At 49.4% G+C, this 12,468-nt stretch overlaps 2 non-coding genes across 2 annotated transcripts; both read right to left on the reverse strand.

Annotated features, from left to right (window-relative positions):
- Positions 1-4,650: 4,650 nt before the first annotated feature.
- TRNAP-UGG (transfer RNA proline (anticodon UGG)) lies at positions 4,651-4,722 on the reverse strand. The gene has a single exon. It is a non-coding gene; the product is annotated as a tRNA-Pro (tRNA).
- Positions 4,723-9,151: 4,429 nt separating this feature from the next.
- TRNAP-CGG (transfer RNA proline (anticodon CGG)) lies at positions 9,152-9,223 on the reverse strand. Its single transcript has one exon. It is a non-coding gene; the product is annotated as a tRNA-Pro (tRNA).
- Between the last annotated feature and the right edge of the window lie 3,245 nt (positions 9,224-12,468).

The following is a 12,468-nucleotide window of genomic DNA, read 5'->3' on the forward strand; positions in this document are numbered from 1 at the left end:
GCACTGAGAGCAAGCAGGAAGGAAGCCAAGGCATTGTAATCCATTTTTCGCCTGAGGCAAAAAATATGTTTTGCGCAACAATGCTTCGAGTGGAATGAGAAATGTTGAGGGGTTGTGTATTTTGAGCAGGATTTGATTGTTTTCCGCTAAAATGGGCTCGTCTGGGACTTGAACCCGGGACCTCTCTCACCCAAAGCGAGAATCATACCCCTAGACCAACCAGCCTGGGGACAGAAGCGCTACGGCTCCCACCCTGCTCCGAGGGTTGGTGGCAGAGAGTGGGAGACTACATCCCAAAGCAAGAAACGCCACATGGTGCTCTCTTCTGCAGTATGACTAGAGTCATTTGCATGGTCGTCATCGAACATGACATAAAAAGCCTCTATCCTTTAGACATTTTGTCCCAGATTTACAAGAAAATGACTGAGCGCGACGCTCTGCCAAATTTGCAAGCCCCACGCTCCGTCATTTTCAAAATGCAGGGAAGCGCCGTATTTAGTAGAATACAGCGCACCCCTGTGCTTCCCCCTGCGCCAGCTCTAAATTAGCTGCTGAGCGCCAACGCAGCCGTTCTTGCACCATGGTACAAGGATGACTGCGTTGAGGGGGAAATTGTTTTTGTGCAGGAAGGGACACCTTCCAGGCCAAAAGAAAAATCTTCAATGGTGATTTGCTCTTACTTCTATGTGTGCTGCAGAATGCAGCACACATAGAAAGAGAAAAAACGAGGAGAAATGAAAACATTTCTCCTCAGTGCGCCACTCTAACGATACCCCTGGGATGGCGTTGGATTTTGGCGCTGACGCAGATTTACGACAACTCCTAAATCTGGAGCAGCATTAAAATGCTATGGTGTTGCTGTGGCACACTCACAGCAACACCCATTGCACGCCCCTTCCAGGGAAAGCGCTGAATGCTAAGGTGCCGTATTTACAAGATGGTGTTAAGCCACAAAAAGAGGCTGAACGCCATCTTGTAAATACTGCGCAGTGCATAGTGCCACCGGGGCGTCACTAAAAGTGATGCTCCGTTGGCGATTGGGCCTTGTAAGTCTGGCACCTTATTTGCTCAAGGTGTGTGTTCTTGGTGAGGGCAGGAAAGCTATTTTCGCTCTCATACCTTCCTTCCTTGGCTGGCTTGAATGCGGTAGGCTCAGGCTTCAATGCAAATGTCAAACAGTGAGCAACTGACTGACGTAAGCTGGCGCAATTCCTCTTGGTGAGCTGTGACAGATGCCCCAGGAGCGTAGTACCTCACGATGGTGAGGGATAGACACAGTCTCTTTTATCTCAGCTTGCCTGTCAGCTGAGTCAGGAAATGCAAATACTGGGAAAAAGCCCAGCGACTTGCTGTATTTGCTTGGCTTCGAACCAGCGACCTTTTGCATGTGAGGTGCGCATGTTAACCACTACACTACACAAACAGACACATTTGCCGGCTTGCTTCATGTGGCTATGCATTGTACTGGAACCACCACACTATGGAAACAGACACACCTGCTTGCTTTATGTGGCTCTGCATTGGACTGGGATGCAAGGACTGAGGGCCAATGTTCATGACGCTCAAAGCTGAGCCTTCCGGAACACGATCTCTTGCCTTGGAAGAAAGGAACTGGCATCACTTTCATTCCAAGAGGTGATTTCAGAACTGGACCCGAAATTACCATGGAGAAGCACTGTGCATTTAATGTTCCTATGAGCACTGCTGCTCCAGCACAGAAAAGCAGTTGCAAAGAAATCTCGCATACCTTCATGATGCTGAACCGTCTCAACGCAGGTATAAAGCATGTATTGCATTGCAACATGACATCTTACAAGAGTGAAAAGCAGAAATACTCCTGTTTAAAACACAGACTGAACCTATAAAGGTAAGGGTTTGTCTGGGATTTGAACCAAGGTCCTCTCACACCCGAAGCGAGAATCATACCCCTATACCAACTAGACTGCTGCTGCAGAGGCATTTGAAACATCTTCTGAAGCGTCTTTCAGAAAAGCAGGGCCATTCGGAGGCTCTCTCTCTAAGCGTGCCATAGCAATTGATGTTTTCTGTCAAGGATTTTTTGTTTGTCTCTAGCAAGGAAAGAGGTAGTCAAGATGCCCTGTGCCAGTGAGCTGAACTAGGGCACTGATGTGAAAAGCAGACCCTTTCTGGTAGTTGTAACCCTCTGCAAGTCCTGGACCCTTGCAACTTAGAATTTCAGACCAGAAGCACTGAAGGGCCTGCTAGCTCTTGAGCCAGAGAAGCATGCCTCTTGGATTCAAGCACACTTGCTCGCACAGCGCTCAATCAGGCTCGATCAGGCGAGATTTATAGTAGTGGCTCATAGGCCTGAAACACTCACCTGGGAGACGCGGGGTGGCTGATTTCCCGGAATGGCCCTTGATGGGGAAATCACCTCCTTTCCCCCGCCTCATTTCAGAATTGTGTGCAAGTCGCAAGACAGTGTTCAGGGGTTCATGGGTACTGCCTACTCCAAGCTGCCTCTCTGTCTTCTTCATGTAAATTGCAAGTCACGAGGAGGCACCATTGCCAATATGCTCCGCCCACCTAACCAAGAAACCCAGGCCCGTATTTATACTTTTTGACGCTAAACTGCGCTAACGCAGTTTAGCGTCAAAAAATTTTGCGCCGGCTAACGTCATTCTGAAGCGCCATGCGGGCGCCGTATTTATTGAATGGCGTTAGCCGGCGCAAGCAGACCGGCGCTGCCTGGTGTGCGTGGAAAAAAACCACGTACACCAGGCAGCGCCGGCGTTGGGAAAAATGGCGCTAGGGCGTCTTAAAAATGGTGCAAGTCAGGTTGACGCAAAAAATCGCCTCCACTCGATTTGCGCCATTTTTAACGACGCCCAGACGCCATTGAAATGACTCCTGTCTTAGTAAAGACAGGAGTCTTGCCCCCTTGCCCCCTGACTTATGTCCCCTGGGCATGGTCATTGGGCATTGTGGCATGTAGGGGGGCACAAATCAGGCCCCCCTATGCCAAAAAAAAAATATAATTTTTTTTTTTTTTATACTTACCTGAACTTACCTGAATGTCCCTTGGGTGGGTCCCTCCATCCTTGGGTGTCCTCCTGGGGTGGGCAAGGGTGGCAGGGGGGGTCCCTGGGGGCATGGGAGGGCAGCTGTGGGCTCATTTTGAGCCCACAGGTCCCTTAACGCCTGCCCTGACCCAGGCGTTAAAAAGAGGCGCAAATGCGGGGTTTTTTGACCCGACCACTCCCGGGCGTGATTTTTGCCCGGGAGTATAAATACGACGCATTTGCGTCGCAGACATTTTTTTGGACGGGAACGCCTACCTTGCATCTCATTAACGCAAGGAAGGCGTTCACGCAAAAAAATGACGCTCTTTACTCCTACTTTGGCGCTAGACGCGTCTAACGCCAAAGTATAAATATGGCGTTAGTTTTGCGCCGAATTTGCGTCGAAAAAAACGACGCTTATTCGGCGCAAACGGAGTATAAATATGCCCCCCAGTTTGAGCTTGTCTGCCTGTGTTGTTGCAGGGGCAGTGTCTTCTTTGCCCAAAAGGTGGCAGGAGAGACTCACTTCAAACGATACAATCAACTGCTTAAGTAGAAACCAGCATGGTAGTTACTGTCATAAAGTGAAGCTCTAACAGAAGGTGTGCCTGAGATGCCCCTTCCAGTAATACACAGAATTTTGATTGAGGGCCCAGCCGATGGGTTGGTGGATTTCTCCTCACATGCCACAGCAGCTTCCAAAGATAGTGGTGTGAGGAGCTGGATGTGCAAGCAGAGCAAGATTTAAGGGAAGAAAACACACCTGTTAAGAGTGGGATTTGAACCCACGCCTCCATGAAGAGACCAGAAGGCTCAGCTTCACTGAAGATCAAGCTCTCTTGAGTCTGGCACCTTAGACCACTCGGCCATCCTGACAGCCAAAACATTGTGCAGGTCTGACTCTTCAGTCTGCACTTGTTGATGCTGCCACTTGCAATGTTCCTATCAAAGTCACAGCTTTAAAGGCCCCACAATATAACATGGCCAAGAAAAAAAAAAAAACAGAACAAGAAACAAGGCACATGCACGACCACCGAGGGATGCAGATAACTTTTTATCGTCCTGCAATAGTAAAGCACATTTTACACAGGTCACAAGTTTTTAAAGGTCATTTCTGTCTAGGTGTGCATTGAGAGAGACTGAGGTTTTAGTGAGCAAACACAAAAGCTACTGCTGCCCAGTGTCGAACCGGGGACCTTTTGCGTGTGAGGCAAATGTGATAACCACTACACTACAGAAACAAGCTTGCTGGCTTGACTGAAGGAGCACAGTTCCTCTCATATGTTTGCCCGATTTCCTCTATACTTGATCAGCAGTTGCTCAGAATGCGAGGGGTAAGTGTGAAAATGGCAGTGGTGTCAGCCAGCATGCATACACTCAGACGTCCTGAAAAGTCACAGCTGCGGGCAGAGACAGACAAATATCTGATGCCTAAATGCCAGGAACGCAAGCCTGTGAAATCATCACACAGGGCGCACTGAGAGCAAGCAGGAAGGAAGCCAAGGCATTGTAATCCATTTTTCGCCTGAGGCAAAAAATATGTTTTGCGCAACAATGCTTCGAGTGGAATGAGAAATGTTGAGGGGTTGTGTATTTTGAGCAGGATTTGATTGTTTTCCGCTAAAATGGGCTCGTCCGGGATTTGAACCCGGGACCTCTCGCACCCAAAGCGAGAATCATACCCCTAGACCAACCAGCCTGGGGACAGAAACGCTACGGCTCCCACACTGCTCCGAGGGTTGGTGGCAGAGAGTGGGCGACTACATCCCAAAGCAAGAAACGCCACATGGTGCTCTCTTCTGCAGTATGACTAGAGTCATTTGCATGGTCGTCATCGAACATGACATAAAAAGCCTCTATCCTTTAGACATTTTGTCCCAGATTTACAAGAAAATGACTGAGCGAGACGCTGTGCCAAATTTGCAAGCCCCACGCTCCGTCATTTTCAAAATGCAGGGAAGCGCCGTATTTAGTAGAATACAGCGCATCCCTGTGCTTCCCCCTGCGCCAGCTCTAAATTAGCTGCTGAGCGCCAACGCAGCCGTTCTTGCACCATGGTACAAGGATGACTGCGTTGAGGGGGAAATTGTTTTTGTGCAGGAAGGGACACCTTCCTGGCCAAAAGAAAAATCTTCAATGGTGATTTGCTCTTACTTCTATGTGTGCTGCAGAATGCAGCACACATCGAAAGAGAAAAAACGAGGAGAAATGAAAACATTTCTCCTCAGTGCGCCACTCTAACGATACCCCTGGGATGGCGTTGGATTTTGGCGCTGACGCAGATTTACGACAACTCCTAAATCTGGAGCAGCATTAAAATGCTATGGTGTTGCTGTGGCACAATCACAGCAACACCCATTGCACGCCCCTTCCAGGGAAAGCGCTGAATGCTAAGGTGCCGTATTTACAAGATGGTGTTAAGCCACAAAAAGTGGCTGAACGCCATCTTGTAAATATCGTGCAGTGCATAGTGCCACCGGGGCGTCACTAAAAGTGATGCTCCGTTGGCGATTGGGCCTTGTAAGTCTGGCACCTTATTTGCTCAAGGTGTGTGTTCTTGGTGAGGGCAGGAAAGCTATTTTCGCTCTCATACCTTCCTTCCTTGGCTGGCTTGAATGCGGTAGGCTCAGGCTTCAATGCAAAGGTCAAACAATGAGCAACTGACTGACGTAAGCTGGCGCAACTCCTCTTGGTGAGCTGTGACAGATGCCCCAGGAGCGTAGTACCTCACGATGGTGAGGGATAGACACAGTCTCTTTTATCTCAGCTTGCCTGTCAGCTGAGTCAGGAAATGCAAATACTGGGAAAAAGCCCAGCGACTTGCTGTATTTGCTTGGCTTCGAACCAAGGACCTTTTGCATGTTAGGTGCGCATGATAACCACTACACTACACAAACAGACACACTTGCCGGCTTGCTTCATGTGGCTATGCATTGTACTGGAACCACCACACTATGGAAACAGACACACCTGCTTGCTTTATGTGGCTCTGCATTGGACTGGGATGCAAGGACTGAGGGCCAATGTTCATGACGCTCAAAGCTGAGCCTTCCGGAACACGATCTCTTGCCTTGGAAGAAAGGAACTGGCATCACTTTCATTCCAAGAGGTGATTTCAGAACTGGACCCGAAATTACCATGGAGAAGCACTGTGTATTTAATGTTCCTATGAGCACTGCTGCTCCAGCACAGAAAAGCAGTTGCAAAGAAATCTCGCATACCTTCATGATGCTGAACCGTCTCAACGCAGGTTTAAAGCATGTATTGCATTGCAACATGACATCTTACAAGAGTGAAAAGCAGAAATACTCCTGTTTAAAACACAGACTGAACCTATAAAGGTAAGGGTTTGTCTGGGATTTGAACCAAGGTCCTCTCACACCCGAAGCGAGAATCATACCCCTATACCAACTAGACTGCTGCTGCAGAGGCATTTGAAACATCTTCTGAAGCGTCTTTCAGAAAAGCAGGGCCATTCGGAGGCTCTCTCTCTAAGCGTGCCATAGCAATTGATGTTTTCTGTCAAGGATTTTTTGTTTGTCTCTAGCAAGGAAAGAGGTAGTCAAGATGCCCTGTGCCAGTGAGCTGAACTAGGGCACTGATGTGAAAAGCAGACCCTTTCTGGTAGTTGTAACCCTCTGCAAGTCCTGGACCCTTGCAACTTAGAATTTCAGACCAGAAGCACTGAAGGGCCTGCAAGCTCTTGAGCCAGAGAAGAATGCCTCTTGGATTCAAGCACACTTGCTCGCTCAGCGCTCGATCAGGCTCGATTTATAGTAGTGGCTCATAGCCCTGAAACACTCACCTGTTAGACGCGGGGTGGCTGATTTCCCGGAATGGACCTTGATGGGGAAATCACCTCCTTTCCCCCGCCTCATTTCCAAATTGTGTGCAAGTCACAAGACAGTGTTCAGGGGTTCATGGGTACTGCCTACTCCCAGCTGCCTCTCTGTCTTCTTCATGTAAATTGCAAGTCACGAGGAGGCACCATTGCCAATATGCTCCGCCCACCTAACCAAGAAACCCAGGCCCGTATTTATACTTTTTGACGCTAAACTGCGCTAACGCAGTTTAGCGTCAAAAAATTTTGCGCCGGCTAACGTCATTCTGAAGCGCCATGCGGGCGCCGTATTTATTGAATGGCGTTAGCCGGCGCAAGCAGACCGGCGCTGCCTGGTGTGCGTGGAAAAAAACCACGTACACCAGGCAGCGCCGGCGTTGGGAAAAATGGCGCTAGGGCGTCTTAAAAATGGTGCAAGTCAGGTTGACGCAAAAAATCGCCTCCACTCGATTTGCGCCATTTTTAACGACGCCCAGACGCCATTGAAATGACTCCTGTCTTAGTAAAGACAGGAGTCATGCCCCCTTGCCCAATGGCCATGCCCAGGGGACTTATGTCCCCTGGGAATGGTCATTGGGCATTGTGGAATGTAGGGGGGCACAAATCAGGCCCCCCTATGCCAAAAAAAAAATATTTTAAAAAAAATGTTATACTTACCTGAACTTACCTGAATGTCCCTGGGGTGGGTCCCTCCATCCTTGGGTGTCCTCCTGGGGTGGGCAAGGGTGGCCGGGGGGGTCCCTGGGGGCATGGGAGGGCAGCTGTGGGCTCATTTTGAGCCCACAGGTCCCTTAACGCCTGCCCTGACCCTGGCGTTAAAAAGAGGCGCAAATGCGAGGTTTTTTGACCCGACCACTCCCGGGCGTGATTTTTGCCCGGGAGTATAAATACGACGCATTTGCGTCGCAGACATTTTTTTGGACGGGAACGCCTACCTTGCATCTCATTAACGCAAGGAAGGCGTTCACGCAAAAAAATGACGCTCTTTACTCCTACTTTGGCGCTAGACGCGTCTAACGCCAAAGTATAAATATGGCGTTAGTTTTGCGCCGAATTTGCGTCGAAAAAAACAACGCTTATTCGGCGCAAACGGAGTATAAATATGCCCCCCAGTTTGAGCTTGTCTGCCTGTGTTGTTGCAGGGGCAGTGTCTTCTTTGCCCAAAAGGTGGCAGGAGAGACTCACTTCAAACGATAGAATCAACTGCTTAAGTAGAAACCAGCATGGTAGTTACTGTCATAAAGTGCAGCTCTAACAGAAGGTGTGCCTGAGATGCCCCTTCCAGTAATACACAGAATTTTGATTGAGGGCCCAGCCGATGGGTTGGTGGATTTCTCCTCACATGCCACAGCAGCTTCCAAAGATAGTGGTGTGAGGAGCTGGCTGTGCAAGCAGAGCAAGCTTTAAGGGATGAAAACACACCTGTTAGGAGTGGGATTTGAAACCACGCCTCCATGAAGAGACCAGAAGGCTCAGCTTCACTGAAGATCAAGCTCTCTTGAGTCTGGCACCTTAGACCACTCGGCCATCCTGACAGCCAAAACATTGTGCAGGTCTGACTCTTCAGTCTGCACTTGTTGATGCTGCCGTTTGCAATGTTCCTATCAAAGTCACAGCTTTAAAGGCCCCACAATATAACATGGCCAAGAAAAAAAAAAAAAAAAGAACAAGAAACAAGGCACATGCACGACCACCGAGGGATGCAGATAACTTTTTATCGTCCTGCAATAGTAAAGCACATTTTACACAGGTCACAAGTTTTTAAAGGTCACTTCTGTCTAAGTGTGCATTGAGAGAGACTGAGGTTTTAGTGAGCAAACACAAAAGCTACTGCTGCCCAGTGTCGAACCGGGGACCTTTTGCGTGTGAGGAAAATGTGATAACCACTACACTACAGAAACAAGCTTGTTGGCTTGACTGAAGGAGCACAGTTCCCCTCATATGTTTGCCCGATTTCCACTATACTTGATCAGCAGTTGCTCAGAATGCGAGGGGTAAGTGTGAAAATTGCAGTGGTGTCAGCCAGCATGCATACACTCAGACGTCCTGAAAAGTCACAGCTGCGGGCAGAGACAGACAAATATCTGATGCCTAAATGCCAGGAACGCAAGCCTGTGAAATCATCACACAGGGCGCACTGAGAGCAAGCAGGAAGGAAGCCAAAGCATTGTAATCCATTTTTCGCCTGAGGCAAAAAATATGTTTTGCGCAACAATGCTTCGAGTGGAATGAGAAATGTTGAGGGGTTGTGTATTTTGAGCAGGATTTGATTGTTTTCCGCTAAAATGGGCTCGTCCGGGATTTGAACCCGGGACCTCTCGCACCCGAAGCGAGAATCATACCCCTAGTCCAACGAGCCTGGGCACAGAAGTGCTACGGCTCCCACCCTGCTCCGAGGGTTGGTGGCAGAGAGTGGGAGACTACATCCCAAACCAAGAAACGCCACCTGGTGCTCTCTTCTGCAGTATGACCAGAGTCATTTGCATGGTCGTCATCGAACATGACGTAAAAAGCCTCTATCCTTTAGACATTTTGTCCCAGATTTACAAGAAAATGACTGAGCGCGGCGCTGTGCCAAATTTGCAAGCCCCACGCTCCGTCATTTTCAAAATGCAGGGAAGCGCCGTATTTAGTAGAATACAGCGCACCCCTGTGCTTCCCCCTGCGCCACCTCTAAATTAGCTGCTGAGCGCCAATGCAGCCGTTCTTGCACCATGGTACAAGGATGACTGCGTTGAGGGGGAAATTGTTTTTGTGCAGGAAGGGACACCTTCCTGGCCAAAAGAAAAATCTTCAATGGTGATTTGCTCTTACTTCTATGTGTGCTGCAGAATGCAGCACACATTGAAAGAGAAAAAACGAGGAGAAATGAAAAAATTTCTCCTCAGTGCGCCACTCTAACGATACCCCTGGGATGACGTTGGATTTTGGCGCTGACGCAGATTTACGACAACTCCTAAATCTGGAGCAGCATTAAAATGCTATGGTGTTGCTGTGGCACACTCACAGCAACACCCATTGCACGCCCCTTCCAGGGAAAGCGCTGAATGCTAAGGTGCCGTATTTACAAGGTGGTGTTAAGCCACAAAAAGTGGCTGAACGCCATCTTGTAAATACCGCGCAGTGCATAGTGCCACCGGGGCGTCACTAAACGTGATGCTCCATTGGCGATTGGGCCTTGTAAGTCTGGCACCTTATTTGCTCAAGGTGTGTGTTCTTGGTGAGGGCAGGAAAGCTATTTTCGCTCTCATACCTTCCTTCCTTGGCTGGCTTGAATGCTGTAGGCTCAGGCTTCAATGCAAAGGTCAAACAGTGAGCAACTGACTGACGTAAGCTGGCGCAACTCCTCTTGGTGAGCTGTGACAGATGCCCCAGGAGCCTAGTACCTCACGATGGTGAGGGATAGACACAGTCTCTTTTATCTTAGCTTGCCTGTCAGCTGAGTCAGGAAATGCAAATACTGGGAAAAAGCCCAGCGACTTGCTGTATTTGCTTGGCTTCGAACCAGGGACCTTTTGCATGTGAGGTGCGCATGATAACCTCTACACTACACAAACAGACACACTTGCCGGCTTGCTTCATGTGGCTATGCATTGTACTGGAACCACCACACTATGGAAACAGACACACCTGCTTGCTTTATGTGGCTCTGCATTGGACTGGGATGCAAGGACTGAGGGCTAATGTTCATGACGCTCAAAGCTGAGCCTTCCGGAACACGATCTCTTGCCTTGGAAGAAAGGAACTGGCATCACTTTCATTCCAAGAGGTGATTTCAGAACTGGACCCGAAATTACCATGTAGAAGCACTGTGCATTTAGGCCCATATTTATACTTTTTGACGCTAAACTGCGCTAACGCAGTTTAGCGTCAAAAAATTTAGCGCCGTCTAACGCCATTCTGAAGCGCCATGCGGGCGCCGTATTTATGGAATGGCGTTAGCCGGCGCAAGCAGACCGGCGCTGCCTGGTGTGCGTGGAAAAAAACCACGTAGACCAGGCAGCGCCGGCGTAGGGGGAAAATGGCGTTAGGGCGTCTTAAAATGGGGCAAGTAAGGTTGAGGCAAAAAAATCGCCTCAACCCGATTTGCGCCATTATTTTCGACGCCCAGACGCCATTTAAATGACTCCTGTCTTAGTAAAGACAGGAGTCATGCCCCCTTGCCCAATGGCCATGCCCAGGGGACTTATGTCCCCTGGGCATGGTCATTGGGCATAGTGGCATGTAGGGGGGCACAAATAAGGCCCCCCTATGCCACACAAAAAAAATTAAAAAATATAAAAAATTATACTTACCTGAACTTACCTGAATGTCCCTGGGGTGGGTCCCTCCATCCTTGGGTGTCCTCCTGGGGTGGGCAGGGGGGGTCCCTGGGGGCAGGGGAGGGCACCTGTGGGCTCATTTTGAGCCCACAGGCCCCTTAACGCCTACCCTGACCCAGGCGTTAAATAGTGGCGCAAATGCAGGGTTTTTTGACCCGCCACCTCCCGGGCGTGATTTTTGCCCGGGAGTATAAATACGACGCATTTGCGTTGCCGTCATTTTTTTAGACGGGAACGCCTTCCTTGCATCTCATTAACGCAAGGAAGGCGTTCACGCAAAAAAATGACGCTCTTTACTCATACTTTGGCGCTAGACGCGTCTAACGCCAAAGTATAAATATGGCGTTAGTTTTGCGCCGAATTTGCGTCGAAAAAAACTACGCTAATTCGGCTCAAACGGAGTATAAATATGCCCCTTAGGCCCATATTTATACTTTTTGACGCTAAACTGCGCTAACGCAGTTTAGCGTCAAAAAATTTAGCGCCGTCTAACGCCATTCTGAAGCGCCATGCGGGCGCCGTATTTATGGAATGGCGTTAGCCGGCGCTAGCAGACCGGCGCTGCCTGGTGTGCGTGGAAAAAAACCACGTACACCAGGCAGCGCCGGCGTAGGGGGAAAATGGCGTTAGGGCGTCTTAAAATGGGGCAAGTCAGGTTGAGGCAAAAAAATCGCCTCAACCCGATTTGCGCCATTTTTTCGACGCCCAGACGCCATTTAAATGACTCCTGTCTTAGTAAAGACAGGAGTCATGCCCCCTTGCCCAATGGCCATGCCCAGGGGACTTATGTCCCCTGGGCATGGTCATTGGGCATAGTGGCATGTAGGGGGGCACAAATAAGGCCCCCCTATGCCACCAAAAGAAATAAAAAAAAATAAAAAATTATACTTACCTGAACTTACCTGAATGTCCCTCGGATGGGTCCCTCCATCCTTGGGTGTCCTCCTGGGGTGGGCAAGGGTGGCAGGGGGGTCCCTGGGGGCATGGGAGGGCACCTGTGGGCTCATTTTGAGCCCACAGCCCCCTTAACGCCTACCCTGACCCAGGCGTTAAAAAGTGTCGCAAATGCGGGGTTTTTTGCCCCGCCCACTCCCGGGCGTGATTTTTGCCCGGGAGTATAAATACGACGCATTTGCGTCGCCGTCATTTTTTTAGACGGGAACGCCTTCCTTGCATCTCATTAACGCAAGGAAGGCGTTCACGCAAAAAAATGACGCTCTTTACTCATACTTTGGCGCTAGACGCGTCTAACGCCAAAGTATAAATATGGCGTTAGTTTTGC

This window comes from Pleurodeles waltl, unplaced genomic scaffold, assembly GCF_031143425.1.
Source record: "Pleurodeles waltl isolate 20211129_DDA unplaced genomic scaffold, aPleWal1.hap1.20221129 scaffold_72, whole genome shotgun sequence".
In the NCBI taxonomy this organism is placed as follows: domain Eukaryota; kingdom Metazoa; phylum Chordata; class Amphibia; order Caudata; family Salamandridae; genus Pleurodeles; species Pleurodeles waltl.